The sequence below is a fragment of the Dendrobium catenatum genome, unplaced genomic scaffold (assembly GCF_001605985.2).
Source record: "Dendrobium catenatum unplaced genomic scaffold, ASM160598v2 fragScaff_scaffold_671, whole genome shotgun sequence".
Lineage (NCBI taxonomy): Eukaryota > Viridiplantae > Streptophyta > Magnoliopsida > Asparagales > Orchidaceae > Dendrobium > Dendrobium catenatum.
The window spans coordinates 288,146-294,318 of NW_021319133.1; positions in this window are offsets into that span (position 1 = coordinate 288,146).

Below are 6,173 nucleotides of genomic sequence, written 5' to 3' on the forward strand. Positions count from 1 at the left end.
TATTGAAGAATTTTAACAAAATTTCTTCAATTTGTTCAAATTCTTCTAGCACATTATTGTTCTCATCTTTGATTTGTCTAACAATATTCCCATTCCTTCTAGATGAGGAATAATTGTGGAAGAACCTAGAATTTGTATCTCCTTCTTCAACCTATATCACGTTAGCCCTTTGGTTCCACCAAATTTATAATCTTCTTAGAGTGATGTTTAACTCATGAACTTTACTTCAAAGAAGCAACATATTATCTGAATTGATTCCTGCATCCATTGCCTCCTTCATTTGTAGATCCAGTATTTCCTTTTTTAATTGGTCTTTAAGCAAGCATAAGTCTTTACATTTATTCTTGTTCCAAAAGAAGAGTGCTTTTAAAGTTCTTATCATCTTTCTATTTAAAATGTCAACTTCATTGCCAAAATTAGTTTTTCCCCAAGACTTCACCACTATATTCCAAGCAACTCGGTAAGATCTCCAAGTATCTTCAAATTTTATATTCTTTGATTTGTTGTGTTACCTTTCTTCCAATCTGAAAACAATCGGGCTATGATCAGATGCAATCCTCTCAAGGTGACTGATTTTTGCTAATGAAACCAATTGTAAGGCAACAGAATTCAGCAAACACCTATCAAGCCTCTCCAATATTCTAGCAACCCCATCCTTGTTATTACACCAAGTAAATCTGGGTCCAACCATTCCAACATCATGTAGATCATTATTGATCATGAATGTCTTCAAATCTCTAGGTCCTTTAGATAAAGTGAACCTTTTACTTCCTTTGATCTTCCTTATTTAAAATACAATTGAAATCCCCCCTATAATGGAAGGAATGCTACTCACCATGGACTTCTCAAGCTTATCCCATAATAAACTTCTTTCATGACAATGTTTGTTCCCATATATTGTTGATTTTTTCCATCTTCCAAAAGAATTAGTAGTAAGTGAACCAAAAACCATTTGAGAAGAATTCTCAATCACATTGAATGAGACCAAATTCTTCTGCCACAAAACCAAAATTCCTCCAGCTATTCCTTGAGCTGGGTGATGGAAAAAATCCCAATCAATCCCAATAATACTATTAACTTCTCTTCTATATATACTTGATAGTTCAATCTCAGTCAAGCCAATTAAAAAAACATCATGGTCTATAACAATTTCTTTAAGATACAAGGAGGCATCCTTCTTCCTAGCCCCCCTACAGTTCCAAAACACAATGGAAGCCATTTATGTAACTAAAGGGGATACATCCCCGCCTTTTTTACTTCCTCTTCCTTCTCCTCTTTTCTTTCAATTTTCAGTTTCAATCGGTCCCAGAGACCTTATTTCTTTTGCCAATTTATTTTTGACCTAAACATTTAAAGTATCACTTTTTTCTTTCATTAGAATTGGCATACCTTCTTAGCTATCCAGTTGTTCAGGAACTAAAAGGCATGCTATATCTTTATTATTTTCCATGATCTCCTTAAGCATTTACACATTAACTTCACCATCTTCAGCTTCCTCAGCTAAAACATTTATTTTCTTTTTTGTAATTTTATCATTGATCCCAACAACATTTGTACACCGTTCTTCATCTATGGTCACCTCAGGATCTGTTGTTTAAGACAATATTTCCACATTAGAATTGTTGATTATTTCTGCTTCTTCATCTTCTATGTCTCTAGTTTTATTTTCTTTATGAAGATTTCCTTGATTATTTCTCACATATTTGCTTCCCCCATTGAAACTTCCAATTTTGAATTTATTGTTCTTGAATTTTACATGAATCCATGGGCCATATTCAGTTTTTCTCACATCAGAATCCTTTACTTCTTTTGAAACTTGGACATCACTTCCTGTTTAAATCATTTGCTTCAAAGTTTGAATTTTCTTTGGAATTACATTATCTTCCGGACAAAGTGCTCTATCATGACCCAATTTGCCACAATGATAGCAAAGTAAATCAATCTTCTCATACTCCACCTTTTGAAAAAATATAACTGAGGTTCCATCAACCCAAACACCATTTGGTAGCTTATTTTCCAAGTTTATCCTCACACAAATCCGAGCATACTCTCTTTTCCCCCATTTTAAAGAGTTTCCATCCAAATATAATGGTTTGCAATAAAAGAAGCTATTCTTGCAATATTCTCCTCATCCCAACAAAACAGAGGTAAACATGGAAACTAAATCCAAACAGGTGTCGTAATCCTTTGAATGAGCTAGGATCAAATGAAGGAGACCACTTATCCAATTCAACTATGTGCCCTACAACATACCATGGTCCACCATTTATAACTTCCTCCATTGCCTCAAAACTTTTAAAAGAGCATAAAATCCATCCCATAACAAGTACCGTCAAGTGGACACTACCAAATTTATTCCATTGTCTTCTCAACTCCATGCTGCAAATTGGAAATGCTGGACTCTTTCCCAAAATTTTAACCACAAGTGAATTCTGCAGGATTTGAGAATTCTTATTACACAACTCAAAGTTCAATTTAACTGCTACTCCATCCTCTGACATTTCCAGTTGTCCATTCTTGTAAGAGCATTTAATATTCTACGGTTTAGACCAAGCAAAAATAATCTCATCTTTCATTCCACTAACTTAATCACTTTTTTCCAATATTAAGCATGTTCTTCATAATTCTTCCTTTCTCAACATCTGTACCTATTGCTTCAATAATTTCCAGCTCGACAACATCATTATTATTAACCTCATACAAACTCTCGTCTTTGCCATAAGAATATTTGTTAACTAGCTTCGGTGAATTTGCATTTATCGCAATGTTGCAAAAAAAATAATAATAAAAAATTAAAAATAAATTGCTTGAAAAAAATTCTACAGGATTTGAGAATTCCATTTTTTGCTTTAAAACTGAAAAAAAAAAAAAATAACTTCTTCAACATGCTTTTGCTCTTCCACCAAAATACCATTCTCATATTTTGTTTTTGCAATGCACTTGGAGTTCCTCATTGCACTAGCATAAGAATGGAAAAACTTTGAGTTGCAATCTCCCTCTACTATCCACTTCACCTTTCTCTTTATATCCACCATGAATTTAGCTGAGCCATAACTGAATTTAATTCACTTACTTTAGCTTTAAGATTCCAACAATCCTCTTCCGAGAGAGAACCAAAGGTTGATTCTTTTGTTTGGAGATCCAGTATCTCTTTCAAAATACATTCTTTTAATTAATTAAGATTCTTTGATTTAGCTTTACTCCAAAAAACATTATTTCAAAGTTCTTCTAAATTTGGTGTTGAGAATTTGAGAACAACTCCCATGATAAGACTTGTTCCATTCTTTCCATACCACAACACTTGAAGTTAGATATGAAGCCCAAATATCCTCAAACTTTATATTACTTTTTGTAATCATATTGAATTTGAGTATATTTAAAAGAATTGGACAATGGTCCAATGCCACTCTAGACAAATGTCTAACCACCATCCGATGTGAAGAGCACAAAGCAGTTGAATTGATAAGGCATATATCCAATCTTTCAAGAATCCTTGCTCCACCTATTTTATTTTTGCACCATGTAAACTTAGGCCCAATAGAAAAAAATACCTTCATTTCCTTCATCCCTTAAGAAAACAAAAACCTTTTCCCCCCTCTCTTATCCTCCTAGGAAATCAGGCAATTGAAATCAACTCCTACTACCATAGGTATTTCAACAGTAGAATGCTTGTTTAACATCTCCCATAATTCCCTTCTTTTATACACATCATTGCTTCCATACACCGACGCTATTCTCCATGTTCCTTTATTATAAATTTTAAGGTCACCAAGCATAATTTGAGAAGAAGAGTCCTAAACAAAAATCAGCCATTTTAGAGTTCCATAAAATAAGAATATCTCCAGACAACCCAACTGATGGAACATGATAAAAATCCCATCTGAAAGTACAAGATACACGAAGAGGAGGGGTTGAATTATATGTTTAAAAACTTCTTTAATGAAAAGAAATATCTTTTTATAACTTTACACATAAGCTAATTTCATTCGCAATAAAAAGATAGAAATTTCACCCAAGCAGTTAATCGCAATGAAAAATAAATGCAAAAATAATAGCGGAAAGAACACACCAGATTTATAGTGGTTTGGTCAAAACTTGACCTACGTACACTCCCCGGAGGCACCCTCTAAGTATTGCACTAAACCTTTAGTGACTCTCCTTTAGCCCCCGCAGCTAGGCTGAGAAGCCCTTACAAAATCAATTCCACCTTCCCCGGTGCGGCGGACGAGCCGGGTCCTTTGACAAAAAAGAGATCTTCTTCTTCCCAAAACTTCTCTCAAGATGAACCTTGAATATGATGGTACGTACTGAGGTGCAAGCTAGCTAGAGTAACCATGTGAAATCTCCTTCACACTCCCTTAAAACACCTTCCAAGGATCTTCTCCCTCTCTCAAACTCCACCCTTTCCTCTCTCACTTTCAAGTTCTCACTTCAATTTTTCTCCAGAAAAATGAAGCTTCAATGGATGCAAAGACTCTTACAAAGTCTTCTGAGAAAGCATAAATAGTGGGCCTAAAAAAACCCTAAAAAATTATTTTAGCCGTCAAAGATCGTACAGTCTGATCTCAGGATCGTTCAATATGATGTGTAGAATTTGACCTGTTAGTACTGTACGATCACTAGTTAGTACTGTTCAAACAGTTCAATTTGCCTGTTCGTACTATATGATGTCCAGTTAGTACTGTATGAACAGTTCAATAAAAATGCAGTTCGTTCAAGATAAAGAATGGGACGGCCAAAATCATCTTTGTTAATCGTACAGTAAGATCCAGTTCATATAGTACGATCAAAAAATCAAAATTAAGATATTTTGATTGATTAATCACAGGATTAAATTAGATAATATTTTAAACATCGTACAATATGATCATGTTTGTATAGTATAATTAGAACAACTTTTCAATTTTAAATTTTTGCATAATTTAATGGACAGTGTTTAAAATATTATACTGTACGATTAGATATATTTTAAAAATATTTTTTTTATAAAAAGAAAATATTTTAATTAATTTCTAATACACCATATCATATATTATGATCCAGATTGTACAGTATGATTTACAGAAAAATTAAAATATTTAAAATTATTTTTTCCTTCCCTTGTATGTGTGCATCATCACCAATCTATCATCCATCATTATAAGACTTAACTCAAAAAATAAAAATTATAGACTCATTTAATATAACCAATTCTACACAATCTTGAGTCTTGAATCTTCAAATAACGGTTCATGGTGTACCTGAAATATTAATCAACACACAAATAAAAATGCACTACAAATATTATGAGAAATAAAAGATTAATAAATATTATTTATTATCATTAAAATCATAAACTCAAAAGTTCGAGTTGTAACACCATCCATCCCCAATCATTGAATTGACTTCATTTCTATCAATAGAAGTTAACTTAGTTTCCACCAAACCCAAAAAAAAAAACACCATGAAGTTTAATAAACTCCATAAGATATTGAGAAGCACTTTTCTTCCTTGATCCTCTATAATTCCAAAAAGTAATAGATTACATTATAGAATAATAGGGGAAGATATCCCCATTGTACTTTTCATCTCCAAATCTGGTCTTCTGCTCTTAGTAGAAGAATTAATCGGACTTAAGCCTTTAAGCTATTTAGATCTTTTCTTTTTTGCTGGTTGAGAGCCACATTCTTTTTCTTCCACTTCCAAAACTCCTTCATCCAGAGAAACAACTCATGACTCCCCAGTTTCTTCAAATGCTTCAACGGACACTACATCATCCACTTTTGATAGCATAATTTCACTTCTTCCACCTTATCCATTTGATCTTTGAAGCAGTTATCATCTTTCGGAATAACAGGCATAATAATTTCAGGTTCCACAACTTGTAGAGGATTGTCGTTAGTAAACATTTTTTGAGAAGTTGTGTATTTAGAAACAACCTGAGCAGAATTTAGCATTCCTACAGCATTTGAAACATTTCTTACCTCTGCTACTTTTTCCTAAAATTTCATTGCTTCAGAAATATTCCTTCCTTCAGTTACCACAGGATGTGAAGTGAATTTCTTGTTAACTGTATTTTTAAACTTTTTCTTCCCATAATTTACTAACATCTATGGGCATATCCAACTTTGTCATTACAATCTTCTTCCATCAAATTTTCCTGGATGCTTTTAGAATAACCTGACACAGATGGA